Below are 23660 nucleotides of genomic sequence, written 5' to 3'. Positions count from 1 at the left end.
TGTAATAGTTTATGGGTGACTGCAGTAAATTGGTAGTGAATGTATTCCATTTTTTTTGGCTTTGGTTCTTATCTGATCTGCTGGTGGAACATTTTGTCCTTAGAATTTTCTATTATAAAGGCAATTGATCTACTTCTGGGTATGCTCAATTTTTGTGTGGTGTTTTATCTTCTTTTTTTAAAAAAAGAAAAGTTCCATATTGTGAGATTGAGAAAGTAGAACAACATCAGAACCCAACAAGAAAACCTGATGTGTTCAAATCCATCCACTCATACTAATGTTCTTCAGACATTGCCAAATAGGCAAACATTTTCTTTCCCCACTTTTTTGGCAGCTTTGGTTTGTTCAGACAATACTTCAGAAATTGTCTATGTCCGCAAATGGCAACATTACTTCACATAAGTTAATTTTTAACCCAAACAATTTCTTTAAACTCTGCTAAGTGGCTTTGTGCATTGCTTCTTCTTTTTTTGCTTTAGATGTTGGATGTGGAACAAAGAGTTGAGTCTGAGATAGGGATCCTTCTAGAGATGGAAGCTGATTGGACCTGCTCTGTTCTGAATGAAATAAAGGCCACCACATTTTTCACATAAATCACAGGGAGACGAGCCAGTTATCCTTTGATGACCTTAGCACCTGTGAATTTAGAACTAAATCCTACTATTTCTTAACAGTTAGATTCAATTTTCTATTCTCATTTTTACATCAGGTTTTGTTGAAGCCAGTGTGAAGAAAAACTTAGTGTGGGGAACAGTACATTACTGCTACCTAATAAAACGCCAACTATAAAACTGCATTCTTACTAGAGGAAGTAGGTTTGTAGCCTGCTTGCTCTATATGTGCACATATGTTTGTAAATAGGATTTGAAATAAAAAGTGGGTTTTTTTGCAACATGAAATACAAGGGAAAGACTATGAACATAGGAAGCTGCTGTATACCAGGTCAGACCACTGGTCCATTTTGTTCAATATTGTCCTAACCAGGCATCCCAAAACTTCGGCCCTCCAGATGTTTTGGACTACAATTCCCATCTTCCCCAACCACTGTTCCTGTTAGCTAGGGATCATGGGAATTGTAGGCCAAAACATCTGGAGGGCCAAAGTTTGGGGATGCCTGGTCTACACTAACAGTCTGCAGCTCTCCAGGTTTTCAGATGGGATATTCTAAGCCTTACCTACAGATGTCAGGGGTGCAACCCTGGGACCTTTTGCATCCAGTGCAGATGCTCTGCCACTGAGCTATGGCCCTTCCCTTGATGAATACTTCTGGTACCATGTTGCAGGAATGATAAGCATGTAACTACTGTGTTCAATCTACAACTGTAAAGAAAAAGGTGAAAGCCCTGCCCACGCAATACATTTGAGATATAGTGCACACCAGCTCCAAGTTTATACAAATCTAGCTCCATCATTTCCTTTAATCTGTCTTTCTTGCGGATAGTTTTAATAATAAGTAAGTTTTCAGGAATAGTTGACTTTAGGCACAAAGAAAAAAGGAATTAAAAAAATCTAAGGAATTATTAAGTAATCAGATGAGCTACTAAATACTCTAAAAATCATCTGTGAAAAGGCAGCACGCAAAGGAAGTGTGCAAAATTAGCAACCAGCAACACAAAATAAAGTGGGTCGATATTCTGAAAGAAAGATTAAAATGGCGTGGAAAAGATGGCATGAGAGAACTGCAAAAAGTTAAACTAACAAATGCAGATATGTTCACTAAGTTGTTCCTGTTAGCAACTTACATAGTGAGAAATTTTTATACCCCTGCAAACTTAGAAGTGTGTTAATAGCATGGTTTTGATGCATTGTTACATATAGCCAAGTGAGTAGAGTGGTAGATTGATTTATGACCTTAACCATGCTGCGATCATAGGCATAATAGCTGCAATCAACACAGTTTGATTGGTTTTACTGATCAGTGTGAACTAATTTTATTTCCATTATTAAACTATCTTTAAAATATAATGTTAAATGCTACCTTTAGGCCTAGATTTCAGCATAATGCTTATTAGTCTTCTTATCCTCCTGCTGCAAATAGCATTACAGATCTAGAACACTGCTATATAACACACTTGGGGGGCTTTCTTTGTCCAGTAACGGTAATAGGCTTGCAATTGGTTGCTTAAATGTGTGTTATGTTGTTTCAAAGGAAATGGGGGGACGGAGGACAAGTTCCCCTGCACTTTATTTCAACTGCTACATAGTGAGACAGTAATTCTGAAGAGCAACATGTGTAAGTATATTATAGCATTAATTAAAAAAAACACCAAATGCTGTTTTGCCATTTTTATTCAAACATTCCCTTCATGCTTCTTCACATCATGCTGACCCAATGACCAATTTTCAGTATCAAACATTGGCTATAAAGATAAGTATCCACATATACTGACATACAGTGCATAGTTGACACTTAGAGTGCCTCCAGGCACTACAAAATAATTCTAGGTCTGGAGATAAAAGCTTTGCCAAAATAATAAATTCACCAAGCAGATAGTGCAAGATACTTTCAGAACTGAGCCTTGAGTTAAATTAGACCCCTGGACTTAGCTTCAGAACAGCCTTGAGACTAAAAACATCCATTGAAACAGAAAGTACACCACCTGCTCCATGGCTATTGCCTTCTCTTTCCTCCCTGAACTTGTAGTTTACAGGTGTACTCTTAAGGAGTACCAGTCAGTTACAAGTTACAATATTTAAACATGCCTGACTGAACATAGCTTTGGGTTTGAATGCATGAGAGGGCCAATGGCTGGCAGAAGGAGAGGAGCGGGGGTCAGCCACAGGTCTTGGGGTACCCTTGGCAATGTGCCTTTGTGTATCCTCACCTCCCACCCCACAGTATGAGCAGCAAGCCCTTGGCTCTCCCCATAGCCCTGGTGGACTTATTAGGAAACAGCAGGTAGCATTTGGGCAGCAGTGCTCATCATGCAGTGCAGATGCGCACAGGTACTTAGCCAGCATTGCCACCACACTCATTTATCCACAATGCAATGCCTGTAACACATGTATTGTATTGTGAGAAAATTAGCATAATGCAAGGTAAGTACTTCAGTAGCAGAGGCAGCACTGAAAGGAGCACTAGGCTTAAGCACCTAGCTGCCATGTTGGTTTCCATGTTGGCCCTGCCAGAGACCAAGCACTTGCCTAAGAATACAATGTGATGTGCTGGTGCAGGCCTGGGAGAAGCTGTAATGTTGATATTTGTTTCCCCTCCTATTACCCTCCGCTGCTTAATGCTTCTCGTTTCACTGAATTCATGGGAACAATGACCATTAACCCGAGGCAGTGTGAAGTGGCATGCTAGAGAGAGGAGCAGGGGTAGGAGTGGATTTAGCACTTTGAATGGAAAAGCCAATCCTTCCTTTCCGAAGGAAATTCCAAGCAGGGTCACACATAGTGGGACATGGCCCTTGGCTTTTCAGTTAAGTGAAGAGGAGAAGGAACCAGAGAGGAACTAATTCCAAGGGTAATAAAAGCATGCAGCATGCAAGAGGGAAATGACTCTGGGTGGGGTGCTACAAATAACTTGAACATTCTGCCTCTAGTTGGTACTGGAATTCCAGTCATTTTCATATATGCCTGCTACAGCTTATGCATATTTTGAAATGTGCAAAAATATTTGTGTGTCACCCCCTGTAGAAAGCACCGTTCCCCTGCAAACCTGCTTTCAGACTGCCTGTTTACTTTAATAAACAAGTTCCCCATCTGTTACATTAAACATGTTAATATAGGTCTACAAAGTACAATGACATCTAGTGCTTAAAATACCCCAATGAAATGTCAGAGTCCAATTGCATATACAGAGTTCAAAAGTGGCAGTGTCCTGAATCCACCTCTGCTACTAAAAGGCCGTTTAATCCATGTAAGTATCTCACAGGCGTTCTTAAGTAATTGGCATGTGTGGGACCAGATGTAGAGATACAGTTACAGCAAATCCTGGCCAAAGCTTTTTAACCACACTATTGCAACCACATTTCAACTGTGGGTTGTTGTTGCTTTTGTTTCCTCCTATGCAATCGAGCTCTGAGATTTACGGAGACATACGACTTTCTATAACAGATATCTAAGACTTGTAGCTCTTGACGAAATCAGTAAATCCCATTGATGAAAGTAGGAACGGTTCCTCTGGCAAACTAAAACATGCCTCTAACACTGGGTATCCCAGTGTTGTAGTTTTACAATTCAGTACACTAGTGAGCTGCTGCTACCTACAGTATTGTGGGCAATTATTGTGTTCATAATAAAGATATATGTTCCTGTTCATTTAGATTCCTGTAACGACAAAAAGTTGAATAAAAGGTTTTTATGTTATTTGTATCTTTTGTTTTTCTTCTCCTTTGTATCCATGAGTTGTTTTATAATTTACATTGCATTGTGAAGGATACACCTTATCTTAAGTTTGTGGCTTACTCTACCATTCAAATTTTGCATTGGCACAAAAGGTTTGTTCCTCATCTGTGTTTTGGCTCTGTTTGCTATGAAGTTTATGTGCAAAACACTGAGAAGAATACTGAGCACAAATGTGTGCATTAAATAGAATTCATCCGTGCTCTTCTGTTGTTAACTGATTTACAAGGGCTATTTTCAGCAGGGAGAACTGTTTTCTGTGCACAAAAACGAGCTGTTCTTTTCAGATAAGTGTTCTATACTTTGTAAAAGGTTTTTTTAAATATATATTATACAAAATCAAAAACATTTTAAGCAACAGTTGCATAAGATAAAATATGTACAATACTGTGCTGTGTGCAGAATTCAGCATCCTATTGAGAATTGAAGCTAAGGGTCAAGGCTTCATCACTGAGGCCCAGTTTATATGTCATGGCAAACCACACAGGCTCAGCAAACTAAAACTTACTGTGAACAAGGAAGTGTGTTGCTATATGCTCAGATCACACCACCCCTCTCCATACTGTGTTGTGCTGAGAAGAAGCAAACCAGCATGCTAGATTGGCATTATAGTTGAGCCAGCAGCACTCATGGTTTTCTTTTGGGAGTGGGTGTATGTGCCCTTATTTGGGGGAGTTTTACCATTAAACATAGTTCCAGACAATTATAATAATAATTGTCTGGAACTATTTATTCAAGATGCAGAAATCTTGGTGCAGAATATGGGTTACCTTAGTATAGATTTGTTTTATCTAGGCTGTAAACTACAGGAACAAAAAGAAACTAGCTAAGGCAGTTTCCATTACAATATAAACCTGCCTTATCTGCCTGTAATTGAAATTTTAACAGAAAATATGAAATACAAAATCTGTAGCAAAAAGCATAGCTATTGCCTTTAAAAAAACCCTAAATCTAGAAATTTTATAAATCAACTTTGGCTCACTCCTTTCCACATACTACTTATTTCTGAAAGGTGCATTCTGGTGTTAAATCTGTGTGGCAATTTTCTAGCATTCTATAAGGTTATCTTTTATCATATTTGAGGGGGGTTTTCCTATATCAATGCCATCAGCTTCCTGACTGATATGGAATCCCCCATATATGTCTTTGTGTGTGTATTTAAATTCCATCTTCTATTGTGTAAAACGGCCTTCTTTTCACAGTAGTCTGTTTTTGAGCATTGAATGAAGCATAAAAGATGTCCCGTGGACAGTTGAGAGGGATAAAATCTCCCCTTATAAACCATGGAGATTATCCTTTGATACTTGCTGTAGCGTCTGATGCGATGGGAAGCGTCTGTAGAGCCCCTAGTACCTTACCCTGGACATGAAATAAATAGATTTAATAGAAAGTGAATCATGTGAGGTGGCTCGAAGTGGCCTTTCTACCCAGCTTGCTCAACTCCAGTTACTAACAGGCTTGTGACAAGAACATGAAGTTCAAGTTAATGCAGCACGCTCAATGGCTTTTCTGTAATCCCTGACCTGAATGCTTTGAGCATGTACCTAACCGTTGCTTTTTTTTTTTTTTTTTTGCCGACAATTGAGAGTAGAGGAGAGAGCTTTGCACATGCACTCAGAGTTTGGCACTTCAGGAATAATAGTCTGCTCATGTCTAGAAGGACAAATAGATCTCCCTTAGAAGTGAGAAAATGGGTTATTGTGAGTGAAAGCTGCAGTATACCATTGTGTGTTCTCCAGTGAACTGTTTCCCATGACGTATGTGGCAAGAGTGCTAAAATGTCTTACCCTGCTCTATATTGGTTGAAGTGAAATTCCAGAAATGACAAAATCTTCATTTGCTTATACTAAAAAAAAATGAGTGCACCCATGAAAAAATGTTTGCAAGGCTCACCAAATCAGTATCATTGTGGTGTTAAGCACACATGGACTTGAGATTGTATTTTAAAGATATATTCAAGTTTCCTGATTTTATTATGCTGTTTGTTGTTCATTGGTTTTTCCCCATCTACTTGTTTAAGACAAGCTATTTTGATCCTCCGTCTTTCCAAAATGCCATTTATTTATTTATTTATTTATAATATTCATATATGCAGTCTCAGTAATTTTTTCCTGTTAACGTAAAGTTCAGGTTTTGTGCTGCTGACACATATGCACATCCTTTCCAGTCTTAAATGACACAAAAGTGAATTAAGAAGGGAATTAATTAAAGTGACAGCCCAAATTCTCTGCATTTTAAGTACTTCCCACTGAGGTCAGTAGAGTTTAGTTCCAAGTAAGCAGGCATAGGTTTGCAGCCTAAATGCCAATCTGACACTACTTTCCCCTGCAATAAACATTATCACAATCAATTAATTAATTTATGGCAACTTTCAGAGGGGCACCTTGTTGGTTGCAGCAAAAATAACTGGATTTATTGTAACATGTAAACCTTATGCCACATTGGAGCAAACAAATGCAAGTGGAAACCAGCTTGTTCATTGGGGAATTCCTGATCCTTCCTCGCCTCTGCAGTCCTCTGCACTCCCCTCAAAGCTACTCCTTTGCTGGTTGGGGGACCCCCTGAAATGGCATTGGATGCAGTTTGACGGGCTACAGTGAGAGGGGGAAATTGGAAATTAGTGGGACATTGCAGAAGCTCAGGCACTTTACTTTATATTGCAAACAGCCCTGTGATCCTCAGATGAAGGGTAGTATAGAAATGTATAAATAAATAAGTAGGTACTTCTCTAGGGTACCATTGGACCCATGGCATCCAAACGTCTTTCTCCCATTTGATAATACTCCTTTTGAACCTTTCCCAGGCTCATATCTAAGAGCTGGACTTGACTTAGAGAGCTCCTGTTTAGAGTGAGTTAGAATTGATGAATAAGGACTTTTGAAGTTCTGAAGTAACTTGTACCATATTTGAACTCCCAAATGATTTGCTCGGACTGTTGTAGACCATTATTTGTCTAATGTTTTTGAACCGCCGACCCATGAGGCCAAATTTGGCTCACCAGGCCCTTAAAACACACACACATGTGCCCCAGTGTTGACATCATATGTGACATCAGGTGTGGGTCTGGTAGAAATGTAGCTGGATCGGCTCTCAGGCAGCTGATGTCTTTAGAAAGCAGGATTGAACACTCAGAGCATGAGCTTAGGGGATGCAAACCTGCAAATACTAAAATGATTGCATGCTGTAACTTTCATAAAATAAAAATACAGTATTTACCTTGCTTATTGTTCTGTTGCTTTCTGTATGGTTTGTGGAACCCTTGGACCAAAGCACTTTTGATGTGCCCCTACTGCATGACTACCCACAGTGGACAAAAAGATGTACCTCTCCTGAATACATTCAATCCCATACAGGTTATGTAGGAGCCAATGAAACTTTTGAACCCTGAAACAGTTTATAACATGGCATTCTCTTTGACATTGTTCTGAACTGGCTTGTATAATCACAACAGCTTCCTTTAAGAAAACCAAAACCTTAATGCGTCGCCGCAGTGTGTGAATATAGCATCTGGATTACCTGTAGCAATTATCATTTTAAATTTTATTAAAATGATTAAAAAAACATTTTAAATACTAGTTATTTGACATACAGAGTTTTATATTTGAGGATATGTCCCCATGCACTGCTCTTGAAGCACAAAGAGGTGGTAGAACCTTCTGGTTGTACCACTCCATAGTGTATATATAGGGGGGGGGGGTCCACATTTTTTTTAAAGCTCCTTCACCTACCTTAATACTCTCCCTGATTCCATAACTTTCTATTTGAATGGAATGGTTTTGCTTTGTATGGGTTTGGTTCTACATGAAGGAAGCATTTCAAAATGGTGCTCATTCCCCCAGAGTCTTTAGTGATAACGTTTCATTTTGTGGCTTTAGGATTATTTCACCTCTTTAGTTAATGTTCACTCATTTGCATGGGCATGCACGTGATTAAAGTGTGGATGGAAGGGGACATAAGATGGCAAGCTCCAACCCAACAATGTTGTACATATTGTGACCCCCTTCACTTTCCAATCTTGTGTGATTTGGGATCATGCTTTATCTGGGTTCCCGCTCATGCAAAGGGTTCTATTCGTGTTCAAGTGAATGTGACAAGAAGTCCCTTGCAGAACGTCTGTGCTCAGCACAATAATTGTCAGGGACTGAACATACGTGGCAATGTGCATGGGAACACTGGGGCATAGTTTGCATGTGCACTCATTGCCTAGTGAATGGATACAAAACTCACATGTGTCTGAGCATGCCTGTTCTGTTGCCTGTGCAGAGCAGAATATCCAATGAACACTGTTACTATGAAGAGTACATTCTTCAACATTTCCCAAATATTTTCAGAATGAACACAAGTGTTCTTCCTAAGGTCTGTGGCAAGGTGGTAGAGCACATGCCTTGCATGCAAAGGTTGCAGGTTCAATTCCTGGTGTCTCCAGGAAGGGCTGGGAAATGAACTCCTTCCTGCCTGGAACCGTCGTGAGCCATGTGTCTCAGTGTCAACAGTGCTCAGGCATCCCCAAACTTCGGCCCTCCAGATGTTTTGGACTACAACTCACATCTTCCCCAACCACTGGTCCTGTTAGCTAGGGATCATGGGAGTTGTAGCCCAAAACATCTGGAGGGCTGCAGTTTGGGGGTGCCTGAGCTAGATGGTCTGACTTAGATTATTAGGAATATAAGAACCACTTTATGCTGAGGTCCAACTCTGAGGGTCTTCTGGCGGTTCCCTCATCACAAGAAGTGAAGTTAGAGAGAACCAGGCAGAGGGCCTTCTCGGCAGTGGTGCCCTCCCATCAGATGTCAAGGAGGTAAAGAACCACACAACTTTTAGAAGACATCTGAAGGCAGCCCTGTTTGATGTTTTATTATGTTTTTGTATATTATTTATTTATTTATTTATTTATTTATTTATTTATTTATTTATTTATTATGTTTTTGTATATACTGGAAGCTGCCCAGATGGCGGTGTATAAATAATAAAGTTGTTGTTGTTGTTGTTGTTGTTGTGATTGTTGTAAGACAGAATATATCAGGGTTCATGCCCTTCATTAGTGAAGCATTTTCTAATGATTTTCAAGATTTTTAAGCTTTTTAAAATGAATTCTTGCTTCCCTTTCTGCGAAACAGAACCTTTGAGAACAGAAAATGCCCCACCTTCAGTAAGGGTCCCTCACACATTTTCCAGTTGTGCATTTGAAGTTCTACAATAATTACTACCGCAACACATGTTTCATTCAGTTGTTAATGTACAACATCTGTACCTTTACTAGCTTTTCTCCTACATGGCTTCTTAAGGAAATCACTTCTTCAAAACATACTTTTGCATTCTGCAGAAATATGGTGTAATGATGGCTGTACTGAAAGAATGATGCACTTGCAAAACAAGTTTGGTATGCAGAGCAAGTAGCACTTGCAAATGTTGGATACTTGAACAATGCTTACTTCTGTGCCTCAAAACACACTGAAGTAGAAACTTGGACAGTGGCAGTGTGGAGTTAACAAAAATGCTGTGTGTGTGTGTGTGTGTGCGTAATGCTTTTCTAAAGGAATTGTTTTGCATTCTTAAAGAAAGCACGTATTTCATGCTCTAAAAGTCTGAGGTTTGTAGTTGAAAAAGATTAAGTAAATAATTCAGGATGCGACGTGTTTACCTGTTAATAATTAAGCAGGTTGGTCTGTGTACTTTTTATAGACTTTAGATTTTTATTTTATTTTATTTTATTTCTATCTCATGTGTGCTGATTTTTAAGTTAACGAATCTTCTTCCACGAGAGGAAAGGGTGAAAAGGGGGATATAAGAACTGAGCCCCACTAGCTCAGCATTGTCATGGGAATGTTATTTCTCTCACTTATTTAGCTAGAACGGAGAGCTGATAGAACCTTTTTCATTCACCCTTGACTCCGATCACAAGAATGTCTTTTTTTTAAAAAAACAACAACAACAACAACACAACAACTACCATCTTACTGATTTTAATAATACACTTATTAATAATACATTCAGTCCCACATAAAGTAGAATATATTGATTTTTTAGATGTTATTGTGTTATAAAAAGTTAACATTGAACTCCACAATGAACATATTAAAGGAAATTTCACGATGAGAGATACTTGTCAATTTTCTATGTAGAAAGACAACATGAAATAAATTAAGAATACGTTGAACATCTTCTCTGTCTGAAGCAAAAAAGGACTAGGCCACACCAGAAACTGGATGAGAAATTTGCTGGGAACTCTCACTGTCCTGAGCCCCTAGGAGGAAAGGCAGAACACTAATGTAACAAATAAGTGAAATACTACTCCACTGGCAAAACAATAACAAATTTCCATTAATCTTAATAGAGTCAGAATTGTGTCTCTTATCAGTTTTGCTATGTAGATATAGGATTAAGTTTTCAAAAAGGTCCTAGGATAACAGAGTATTCTGTCTTTATCCCTTCTGGCTGTGCTAGGGTAATCCAGGACTGATAGCATGAGTGAATGATACCCCCTTGTCAACAAAAGCTGTACTGTGTTTCCATCTGTGGCAATTTGGCACTTCTCTTTGAGGCTGAAAGGTGGTTTGTTCTACATACTCCATTTAAAGCTTGGTTTTTATGCTATACCTACAAATACCAGGGGGTCAACTAAGGCCAGTTTGATTTTGCCATGTAAATATTCCAACCCCGCCCCCCTTCTCCCCGGCAAACTAGACATAGATAAACTGTCAACTAATTTGATATGTAACACCTAATAACTTTCAGTTACTGTTGACACAGGCTGAATGTGAAATTGCAGCTTACCAGGGAAAATTTTAGTTTCCCCCTTCACAAAATTTCTACCTCAAAATGCAGGGCTTTCTTGTGCGTTTCTCTTGCTCTCTCTACACTGCTACTGTGCTACAATGATACACATAATGCAATAAAATTAGAATAAAACCTTTGACAAAATACTCTCTCCTACCCCCTTTAAAACATATGTGTGTGATTTAAGGGAGGAGCTACTAAACTGGGTCTTTGAAAGCATCTTCTGATTTTTTAAATAAAAAAACTGTATTGAAGTAGTTTTTAAAGGTTGCACAGAAAGAATGAAGATATATATTTAGAAGGAGCAAATTCCACATTTCTACGTTACTGCAGCTAGTGCTTTTTGGGGAGGTGGGGTGGGGGAATTAGATATTGGTACTCTCATATTGATAAAAATGTCATGGGTGCCAGGACAAAATGGCAGCTGTGGACAGCAAAAAAAGAAATGCTGGTACTCTATTGTCACAAAAAAAATCCCTGATTGTAGCTATTCCATTTGAAGGTCTCATACCCAACATCCACCATGGTACCTTTTGCATTGAGGCGCTGTAAATGTCCCATAAATTGCTCAGATTATTGCTGTGGTCCTGGTTGTGTCACCTAGAAAACTTCCTTTTGCTATTCAGATTTTGTAGCTTTTGAGTGGGCGGCAACTCCAGCCTCCAGCCTCAGGTAGGCAGTGCCAGCCTCCAAACTTCCAGGACTGCCTCAGGGATCCCAGGGGGGGCTGCACGCGACTGCGCAAAATGCGCCTCCCCTTTATGTTGGGGAAGCGGCCATTCTTTAAAAAAAATCCCTGGCTAATTTGGTAACAATTTATGGCTAGCTATGTGGGTGGTGCTGTGGTAGTTTATGAGAAGAGACTTAGCAAGTTTGTGTTTGTGTCTTGTACACCATGCTGCCTTGTGTACTGTGTGAGGCCTCATCCACACTTTTGCTTGTTTGGCGCCTAGAGAACACAGGCCTGAGTGGTTTTTTGTTTGCCCCACAGCTTTCCCCATGGAAAACCCGATTGCTATTTGGTGCAATTCAGTGGTAAACTTCAGGTTTTCCTGGAGGAAAGTGGCAGGGCAAACGGAAGTGTGGGCAAGCTGTGGGGACAATTTAACAGTTGTATAACCCACAGCCCATATTTCAACTAGATTTAGACATGTTTCAATGCTCACAATGCTTGAATATGGCCACAGAGTGAATCATGAAGTGAAGCTTATCTCCATTTCTCTTGGTCAAATTGCAGTATGCTGAAAAAACTTATTATCAGTGTAGCAAGTAAAGGTCAGAAGTACCTGCCATTTAATTACGCCACTCAACCTTATTTTTGGCAGTAGTAAATGAAAAAAAAACACGAAAAGAAAACCAGGCAAGTTTTTATTTGGTGTGTTGTTTTTTTAAGTGCCATCATTAGCTTGTTTGTTCCATTTGTGTTCAAGAAACTCTAGGGCTCCATCTGCACTATGCATTTACATTTTTCCAGGATTCCAGTGTCCCATGGGAAAACACATTTGAAATTGAGGGAGTTTCCAGCACACTTTGTCAAGTGAAATGGGGGCAGCTATTAGTTATCCAAAGGAAGGCGTGAGCTAGATAAGCTGGGCTTTTGCAAGCCTTTGGATGAGCCTAGTATAGTTCTCTGAGGTTAAGTTTACTCTAACTTGTGACTGGTGCATGTGTAAACATTTTTTTGTTATGTAACTTGTTTATATTGACAGTCTTCCTGTGCCATTTAATTTTTTGTTTTCCCCCATGTGTGCCTTGGTATTGCTTACTTTAGTAAAAATTCATTTTTTGTTAGCTAATATTTTGGTTAACATCTAAATATACAGTACATCTATATGTACATGGTGACACCATTTAGATAGGATAAGCTATTTCAGACTTTTTGAAGTTAAACATCTGAGTGCTTCAGATATATCTTTATATTACATTTTCTAACTGTTATATAGTTGAGTGAGCATAATATTTAAATTGTGCATCTGTATACATGTTTTGAATTAAAAGCTTAATGCTTTCCACCATGGGGTTGGGGCTGAAAAGACTTAAATGCCTTAAATGACAGGGAAATGTGACCTTCTTTTGGACCTCAATACCATTTAACCATGATATCATTCTAAGTCTGTGAATTAGGGTTGGGATCACTCAGCTACAGTGGTGTTGCTCCTCTCTTATGGGAATATATATATTTAATGTTTCATGGTTTGACTGCATTCAGACAGCATTTCGTTCGATCTTAAGTTAGTTTCTTTATCTGTTCATTTTTGCATTTTATGTGATCTTTCACATGATGCAAAGGCCATTTCTGGAAATCTTGTAAAATCTAGTGGAAGTTTAGCACCCATTTCTGTGTTCCTTGTGTCCCCCCCCCCCAATTATTATTATTTTTGAAACTGCTTTACCTTGGAAAATTGTGACAGTTTTACATTTATGAAATTTGGAGGACTATAATGGCATAGTAGAGTCATTTCCCACCATTTAAATTTTAGTGTGACATGTCAGTATATTAATTAAAAAAGCCACAGTTCCATTACACCAAGGTAGTGCTATGTAAAAGGGGTGCTAGAAATTGGGGCAGAACTGCTATCATTATAACCAGTAAACCCAACACAACAAAACCCATGTCTGAATGCAGCCTTAGTCTTATCTTCCAAACTGTTCATCAAATTGCTGAGAGACATTGTCAGAAATCTGTAGTTCAGTGTCACAGTGAACACATTTCCACTTCCTCCAATCCAAGTGTTCCAAATGCATACCCTCCAACATTCCAGTAAGGCAAATGAGGACATGACCTCAACTTAAGCCCCATCTCCTCTCACTCAGGCCCCATCTCCTCTCTCCTGGTTCCCCCCCCCTCGGGGCTAAACCCTGCCCCATCCTACTGTTGGACCCTTACATGCATTTGCCTATCTTTGCTGCTGTGGCTGCTTCTGCTGTTGCTTCAAGGGCCGCAGTGACCCAGCTTTCCAGCCAACATACTTCCGAGCTAGTGCTGCGTCCAGAAGGCAACAATGTAGCACCAAAAAAAGTATGCCTTTTGGTCCCGCAGGAGCCAAAATGGGACATCCCTGGATGGAATCAGGAGCTGTGTGTGTGTTTCTATAAATTTGGGGTGTTCCGCTTAAAACAGGACAGTTGCGCGGTATGTAAATAAGTTGCCTGGATGTGTTTATTTAGGCAGTTTTGTGCTGGATGAAGAGAACACATTCAAGTTCGGTCTGGGCAGAAAGAAGGTATTCATGGTGAGGATTGTAATGACTCCAGAGTTAGGTGTTTTGGATGGGGTCACCCTCCCCCTTAAGGATTAGTTGTGAGCCTAATAGTTAAATGGAGTTTCTTGGAAAAGCTGCAGGTCTGGATCCAAAGAATGGCACAATTATTTCACAGTGTGCCCAAGGAAGGGTTCAACTTGTGTTCCTCAAATAGCATTTTTCTATGCTGCATGGCAAACATTTTTGAAACTGAGGAGTTTCAAAAGTAGTTTGTGATGATATGGGATCTGCTTTTCAAAGTAAAAAAAGAAACCTGTTTAAAAAGCCACTCAGCACAAACAGGACCCTTGGCACACCTAAAACAGTTCTTACTGAGAAATTCTAAGCTTCTCATTGCAATGTCTCTTTTATATAGATTTGACTTAGGACTTATTTTAAATTTTCTAACATAATTTATATATTAGGTGTGTATTAATTTTATCTGAAAGTAAGTTCCAAAAGAATAAAGTTTTAAAAAAATATTTTTACCCTTTTACTTTTGGCTGTGTGCTTTTAAAATAATAATCCTTACTGAAAGGGAAAAAACAAAAACTTCTAATAACTCCTTAAGTTCACACTTGAGACATTTATGAAGTTTCACCAGTTAATACAAAGCCATTTGTAACTTACGGAAATTCTAAAAGCATTAGACACTTGGTTTTTTAAAATTGGTTTTTATAAATGTGCAATTTTTAGCTCCTAAATTATTAAAAGTATTTACTTGCAACATTCCTCATAAATGCATCTCTAGGCTAAGAGAGAGTGGTAAAATGTTCATTATTGCAGGCAATTACTTTTGTTCTTAATAGAGAAAGAAACCTCACTTTTACTGAAAAATGAGTGGCAATTTTATCCATGGGACTATTGACACTTCCATATTGTGATGCCATATGTAATTTCTCTCCCCTCCTCTCAAAAAATATAAAGGCAGTATGGTGACTATTAGTGTCATACTTGCGTGCTTATCACCTGCATTGTAACTGTGAATGTTTGGGTGTTTTGTCTTATTTAAACAGATGGCTATATGTTGATGTATATACACAATAAGGTGTCTACTTACAGCTAAATGCTTAGTCACTTGAATGTTATGAAAATGAAAGACGTTCGAGAATATCACTAAACACAAGTCTCTTCTCTTCTTTTCTTTTCAGCAGCACAGAAAAGAAGTGTTAGGAATTGCTTTTACCCCTTTTGGTATCCGAAGAAGAAAGGTAACATTAACTTGAATATTGAAAATAATTAAGAAGTTATTAAAGCTTCTAAATACAGTGTGGTTGCTATAGTGCTGTTAGGGTTTGTTTGTTTGTTTGTTTAAAAGACTGTGTGCATTGGGTACATAGGCATTTTAAAATTTCAGGGACTGACCACAAAAACTTAATCTAGATATGGTAGAGTTCTCCCAAATGCACCTTGGATTAATATACAGTTGTACCTTGGAATTTGAACGGAATCCATTCTGGAAGTCCGTTCAACTTCCAAAATGTTCAAAAACAAAAGCACGGCTTACGATTGGCTGCAGGAAGCTCCTGCAGCCAATTGGAAGCCCCATCGAACATTCAACTTCCAAAAGAACGTTCAAAAACTGGAACAGTCACTTCCAGATTTCGATCATTTGGAAGCCAAAACATTCGAGAACTAGGCTGTTCGAAAACCAGGGTACGACTGTAGTAATTATCAAAGCCCCCCCCCCCCCAAACAGGAGACCTTGGGTCATCTTTCTGTGTCAATCCAAGACATAGAAATATGACCCAGTCCTTGTCTTCTTAAACTTAAAGCAACCCCCTATTCAGTGTAATAGCAATGTAGTGGAGATCTTTGCCCTCACCTTTAAAAAAGGCACACTATGAGGACTTTGCAAAATGAAGTAAAAAACAACAACACTCTTAATATCATAATTTTAAAAATAAGAGCATTCAAATTATTGTAATGCTGGCTGAAATGAGCACTGACATCATAGTCCCTTGAACATATATGCCCATTATTCCATTATAATCACAGAATTAAAAGCAGCAGACATTGCTAGTTTCCTGTATGGTGTAATTATACATGTTTCAGAAGTTATTTGGAGTATTGACTCTTGGGCAGGTGATTTTAAAATTATTTGTAGCGTTGCAAAATTTTGTTAAATGTCTCCCACACTGCTACAACTTTAATTTTTACGCATTCAGTTTTTGTTTCTTTCTTTAGTAGAATGTGTTTACTACTAGAAATAACTTAACTTTTGAATACTGGAGGCATTTATGGAATAGGGATTGAAATAATATGACAGCTTGCACTGGAAATGTGATGTAAATTATGTTGGTCAAGCATAAATCCACTGAAATCAATGTGGTCTTCACCTACTCCCCCAGTTCATTTCAGTTTACTCTTCTCTTATAAGACATACAAACATAATTCACCTAGCTCACATATAATGTGGAACCACAGTTTACCACTGCGTGAATGAGCAGGGAGGAGCCTGGGCAAAGCCTGAGGCTCATGTGCCTCTCCCTTTTCAAGACCCCATAGCTTAGCTGCCAAATATCCCGTTTTCGCAGGAAACCCCCGGATTTTAATCCGTTTCCCGCTGTTCTCCCGAATGGAGAAAAATCCCGGAAATCCCCCAAATTTACAACCTGCCAGGGAGCCTCCATTTTGGGTGCCACTCTTCCTATGTGTGGGCACTGGAAATTGGGCAGAGTGGCACCGGAAGTTGCTTCTACGCATGCCCAGCGGCCATCTTGGTGGTGGCCACATGGCAGCGGCCGTCACCAAGATGGCCACCAAGATGGCCGCCACCATGCGGCCACCACCAAGATGGCTGCCAGGCATGCGTAGAAGCGACTTCTGGTGCTGCTGTGCCCGATTTCCAGTGCCCACACATGGGAAGAGCGGCCCCGGAAGTTGCTTCTACGCAACTTCCGTTGCCGTGCCGCTGCTGATCCTGCATTTTTCAGCAGGAGACTTGGCAGGTATGCCCCATAGTCCTGCAGTGGCCAGGACACCTTGGCTGACTGCGTTTTTTGTTTCCTGAGCCTTCAAAATGAAGTGCCTCCCACACTGTTTCACCAGTCCAGTACTGTAAGGAGCAGTACTAAATGGGAGGCTGTGAACTGCAGGAAAACCACCCTTATTCAGGCCAGAGGATTTACTCTCTAGTAATTCCACTTTTCCAAAAGTGGGAGTTGACCAAAGGCAGAGTTCATTTCTAACCCTTCTCAGGACTAGTAGCTCAGTATGAGCTCTCCTTGCTGCCTTGCCCTGTGGGATCCTCTGCTTTCTCGTGCCATGTGGAGGAGTATGTGAGTCCAAGGCTTTGTATGGCCTCTTTCTTGTGGATGGACTTAGCACCACTAAACCGTGGTTTAGTGTGTTGTGCAAATGTAGCCTTTTATGTATTCAGCCTCTCCTCCATTTTGCCTTTGAAATATGAAATGATGAATTTAGGCAAACACAATACTTCCATCGACAACATCCTTCAGTATGGAAAGTCAGCCCCCTATCCTCAAGTAAGAGGCCATTATTTTATGTCAACCTATTGAAAGCCATGGATCAGCTTTATTAGTCATCACTGGAAAAAAAATGTGTGTGAGATTGTAAGCAAAATAATAATATCCATTGCTAATATCGAAATGCACAATCCGTTCATGGGTTGCTAGGAACATTTTATTTTGATTCTTGTGTTATATATTGTTTTATGATTTGTCCTTTGTAGAAGGATGGTTTAGAAATGTTTAAAATGGTACGTGTGTATAATTTATCTCCCTTTGTATTTACATAAAGGTGGGGAGCATAGCTAGCAGTAGATAAGAGCACATTTTTTGCTCATTTTTGCCAAGTGGTGCAGAGGAGAACATTAATTAGCTAAAGTATTGGATGTAACACTGCTTGAAAACAAATAATTAAGTACTGCTCTTTAGTAGGTTTATGCCTACTAAATGTAGCCCTAGGAGTGAAATTTTCTGAAGTCCCATTTACGGTAAATAAAACAACATCCCAATGATCCTAGATGCCAATGAAACCTTAAGGTTCACCGCAAGTGCCTGAATTATGCGTTGATATGAAGGAGTTGAACTCTTGTTTATAATTTCTTAGAATTCCACATCCCAGCTATTTTTATTTAGTTGTACTGAACGTTATTTTGATTTAACTGTGTAAGAGATTCACTTTTTTTTTTGTATCCAACAGTACATTCAAGTGCAGAATGTTAAAACTGTCAGCAATCTTTAAATCAGACTCCTGCAGTAATGTGCATTTGAAACTCCAGCAGCTCACCAATTTGGCACCAAGCTTGCTCAGGATAGTGTAAAACTGTTAAACCTCTTTCTCGTCTTTCATTCCCTTTCCTTTATTTGGACATAATTACTGGAATAGGGCTGTGGGGCTTGAGAATTCATATAGCAGAAGCAGAGAGAGGAAACTGCAGGGAAACTATAAATCTGTGTGTAATATTGAGCTGCAATGTATGCTGAATAGCTGTCAAGTGAGTGTTTAGGGAAGAAGGCGTCTAGTTTTCCTGACTCAACCTTTTCCATGACTTTCAAGCTTTCTTTTTTTTTAAAAAAAATAATTAAAGAAAAATATTTTTTAAACATTACAAATTACCAATAACATAACCAATTACATTTCCCCCCTTTTCCCCTCCCCTCCCTCCCTCTCCCACCCTCTAAGGACTTTCCTCATCTCCTCTCTGGTTTGTTTATATATATTATTCTCTGCATGTTATAAAAGTGTACATGTCATTGCCTTATCTATCATGTGTTTTTCTACTAAATTGTGGATGTTGATTCAAAACCTGCCAAGGAGTCCAGATCCTTTTGTTGCCTTTTTAAATACTTTGTAAAAAGTTCCCAGTCTTCTTTGAAGTCACGGTTGTCTTTCTCATGTATATATGTCAACTTTGCCAACTCCGCATAGCTCATCAGTTTTTCTTGCCATTGTTCTTTCGGTGGGATTTCCTCATTCTTCCATCTTTGTGCTAGCAAGAATTTTGCCGCTGTTGTAGCATACATAAATAAGTTCTTTGTTTTCCTTGGCAGGTTTCGTCCTGAAATCCCTAACAAAAATGCTTCTTGGTTTTTTACAAATGTCATTTTAAACGTCTTTTTCAATTCATTATATATCATCTCCCAATTTTTTTGACTTCTCTACATTCCCACCACATCGGATATAAAGTACCTTCTTTTTCTTTACATTTCCAACATATGTTTGACCCGGTTTTGTACATTTTTGCCATTTTTACTGGTGTAATATACCATCTGTACATCATTTCCATGTAATTTTCCTTCAAAAGAGAACAGTCTGTAAATTTCAAATCTACCTTTCCCATTTTTCCCCAATCCTCAATTTGTATATCATGTCCTATATCTTGCGCCCATTTAATCATAGCCAATTTGACCTCCTCGTCTTTCATTTCCCATTCTAGCAGAATGCTGTATGCTTTCTTCAGTAGTTTCACGTCTTCTTCTATAATCTCCTTTTGAAATCTAGAAATTGTATAGCTAAATCCTTTTTGTATCCTCCTTAACAATCTCATTTAATTGTCTGTAATGCAACAAACTATGAAAATGATCTTTAATTTCTTCATAAACTTTTAATTTCCATTTTCCTTCTTGATCTTTCAATAAATCTCTATATGTACTCCACTTTCCCTTTTTGCTAAGATGTTTGAGTAACGAAGCTTCTATTGGCCACCAAGGTGTTTTTTGTTCTATTAGCTCCTTATACCTTTCCTACACTCTCATTAATGATTTCCTAATTATATGGTTATAAAATCCTTTATGTACTTTCCCTTTCCCGTACCATAAGTATGCATGCCATTCATATCTATTGTCATGTCCTTCCAAATCTAATGCTTCTTCCTTTTCCAGTTTTATCCAGTCCCTAATCCAAACCAAACATGCAGCCTCGTAATACAAGTTAAGATCTGGGAGGATGAAGCCTCCTCTTTCTTTTGTATCTGTAAGTATCTTATGTTTAATCCTTGGCCTTTTGCCCACCCACCCCAAGATAAATTTGGAAATATCCTTTTGCCATCTTTGAGGCAATCGTCCTTAACCATTACTGGGACTGTCTGAAAAAGAAATAGCATTTTCGGTAGCACATTCATTTTTATCGCCGCAATTCTTCCTAATAGGGAAAGGTTCAATCTACTCCATATTTCTCACACCATACAATATATAACACAAGAATCAAAATAAAATGTTCCTAGCAACCCATGAACGGATTGTGCATTTCGATATTAGCAGTGGATATTATTATTTTGCTTACAATCTCACACATATTTTTCCAGTGATGACTAATAAAGCTGATCCATGGCTTTCAATAGGTTGACATAAAATACTCCATATTTCTCACACCATACTTTTTCATAATTGCCTTTATACACATTTATAATTCTTGTTAACCGTATCCCTAAATATTTCACTTTTTTATGAATTTCTGTCTCAAAACTTTGCATCAAATCTTTTTTTCTCTTCTTCTTTTAGATTTTTAACTAATAACTTAGTTTTATTTCTATTTAATTTAAATCCTGCCACTTCCCCAAATTCTTGAATTTTCTTTATCACCTTAGGGAGAGAATTTTTCGGATCTTCTTTTGGAAGTGTATTTATTGCCTCAGCTACATTTCTGTTTTTACTAACTTCTTTAAATAAAAACAAGAGACCATAAATATCAACCATTCTCATTTCCCTTTCCCTTTCATTTATTTATATTTCCTTTTTTTATTTATATTTCTGCCAACAAAAAGTATAAGGATGACCTGCCTATTTGTGTACCCATTAAATCATATAATGCAGAAGCCAAATATAACAATTGGATGGGATATTGGGCAGGGTTGTGAGCAAGATTTTAAATGAAGAGAAACAAAAAAAAGTGAGGAGTTCCAACAAATGTTATCCTAACTTTGATTATCTATAAATCCATATATTGCATTATATGCTGAAGAACAGGAGAAATCAGTTATATATTTTGCTATAACCTTTATCCACTATGGTTAATTTGGTCTTTCTGTACGGTGTGTGTTTTTAATTGACAGCACTTAGCTTTCACTGTAACTTTTCAAATTTCAGTGTGTTTGCTTTTTAAAATCTGCTTCCTTCCATGCACATATATCATATAGAATATTTCCAATATTTGCGGGGGAGATTTTCATGGTTTATATAGCCAGAAAGGCGTCACATAAACACAAGAGGAAGGTATCGTCAGACTTGGGGAACCTCAAAGTTTACAAAAGTACAAAAATCTTCAGAGGGCATAAAACCCAAGCAACCTAATGAAACTGAGAGTGCTTGGTGACTGTGGAATATCCACTGATTGGGAGGCATAATGGAATAGAGTGTCTGGAATCCTGACACTCATGCTGCTTCATGCTGCAACATTTTGTTGCAGGTATTGCTTGTCTAATGCTTATTAGACTGTATATAAACATTGGTTTATGTTGGGGTAACCTGGCAGGATCTACACCTTTGGATATGAGGATGAGGCATCAATTCCCATCACCTTTGCTGAATGCATATTGCTTTGTTCCATTTTGGAACAGTTCTGTATGTTTTTAAATTGTAGTGATTTTAATCTCATCTGTTTGTTGTTTTAACCCACCCTGGGACCTCATGGTGAATGGTAGGGAGCTAAATTTATAAGTAAATAAATAAATAAAAATGGTCAAAGAGGGCGGGGGAAGGTAATTAAGTCTGGGAATCTTTTCTGCTGTTATTTGTGCAATTGCAAGCACTTTTAAGTCCTGTTGATTTTAATGACAGATATTTAAGCATGCACTTAACCTTCAAATTAAATCCAGTGGGATTTAAAAGAGTTTACCTTTGGCTGGATTATGCTCTGTGCTTATTATTATTGTGTTTGAATTAGTGGACTTTCAGCATTTTCAATATATACATACTGGAGTTGATCCAAACCTCTATGTTGTCCAGAGACGTTCGGAAATTATAATTGTTCATTACCATGAATGGGAACTGAATTTGGGACATTGTTATCAGAATTGAGGATAAACGAAAGATTGCAATGAATACAGGGAATAAATGCCTGGTTTTAATTTTAAGATTGGGCTCCCATCATAAATTTGTGGTGGTGAATCATACTGCAGAAGAATATATTAAGAATCTCTTGGTTTTCAATGTTATGTTGGGTGAAAATGCCCATTTCTAAAACATCGATTTGCTAATACAACTATTCCTAGAATGTGGGCCATAAGGCAACTTCTCAGATTGGTAGATCAGGTCCTCCCTGCGTTGTGGTGGGGCCCGACAATCAGGCCTGGGTGTTGGGGCGGGCACAATTGGAGTGGCCACAACACCCTATTGGTGGTCCCTCTGACAGGGAGCAATTGGACTAGGGGCATGCCAGTCAAGGGTCAGAGAGGCCACTATTTAGCTGCTGCACGTGACATTTGAGATCTTCTTTTCGGGTCACAGTGCACCAGAACACCCGCCCACCTCTCCCTAATTAGAGCTTGTGCTTGACCTTGCTATGCCGTCATGTGTCACCTGCTTTTGGGGCAGGGGCACGGCAGGAATTTTTCCCACTTGGTTGATTGGCTAGTTGCACTTGGGTTTTGCCTGTCATGTAGCAAATCGTCACAACTTGTAAGGTTGGTGGATAGGCTCTGGTTCATACTGATAGGAGTGGCAAGATTCCTAGCCAACCCTCTCCACTTATTCCTTTAAGTGGAATCCTAGAACTCATTGGTTGGTCTTCCCCAAGCAGGGTTGTGCCCTGATCCAGAGTTCAGGGCACATTTGGGGGAACCAGGGCTGGGAGCTAGTCATGGCTCCCATCCCAGATGTTGACCCGGCTGACTCATGGTCCGCCCAGAGTCAGCGCTACCCTAGGTAGCTGTGGGAACCAGAGCCTATGCAACCACTCACTTGATTTGTAATCAATAAAGTTGTGGCCTAACTTCTGCCAAAAACCAAACCTAAAATTTGAGTCATGTCTGAATTTATTTCTAGGTGGGGTTAAAGGGTCTCCAAACGCAAAGGCATTTTACTCAACAGTACAAGCTTTCTGGAGGTTCTGGGATAGAAAGGGAATACTTTATCCAGTCCAGAGGAGCCCAGCCTTGGCTGTAAGCCCATTGCAGTGGGGGGAAATGGAGGGCATGCTTGAGAATGTAAATTATCCATCTATTAGAGCTGGACCAAATTAAGAATGCCCCCCCCCTTTTTAGTATTTTCACTTACATTGAAATGTTTCAGCAACATTTAAAGGGAAAGGGAAATTATTTTCATGGGAAGAGAAACAAAGTGGCCGGCTTTTAAAAATCCCTCTTCTGAGGTGCTTTTTGAAAATGTCTGC

At 38.9% G+C, this 23660-nt stretch overlaps 1 protein-coding gene across 26 annotated transcripts in view; it reads left to right on the top strand.

The window, feature by feature from the left end:
* The window catches only part of ZBTB20 (zinc finger and BTB domain containing 20), a 520201-nt gene that overhangs the window by 72249 nt on the left and 424292 nt on the right, over positions 1–23660 (top strand). For 18 of the 26 annotated variants that reach the window (XM_035115408.3, XM_060273759.2, XM_088668207.1 and 15 more), the window contains exon 2: positions 15518–15577. The gene's annotated coding sequence lies outside the window, so the exon portion shown is untranslated. The remainder of the gene's footprint in view (positions 1–15517; positions 15578–23660) is intronic. The other 8 variants (XM_088668206.1, XM_035115410.3, XM_088668208.1 and 5 more) reach the window with 1 other exon arrangement.

This window comes from Zootoca vivipara, chromosome 4, assembly GCF_965207765.1.
Source record: "Zootoca vivipara chromosome 4, rZooViv2.hap1.1, whole genome shotgun sequence".
Classification (NCBI taxonomy): Eukaryota; Metazoa; Chordata; class Lepidosauria; order Squamata; family Lacertidae; genus Zootoca; species Zootoca vivipara.
This window is presented reverse-complemented; position numbering and strand designations above follow the sequence as displayed.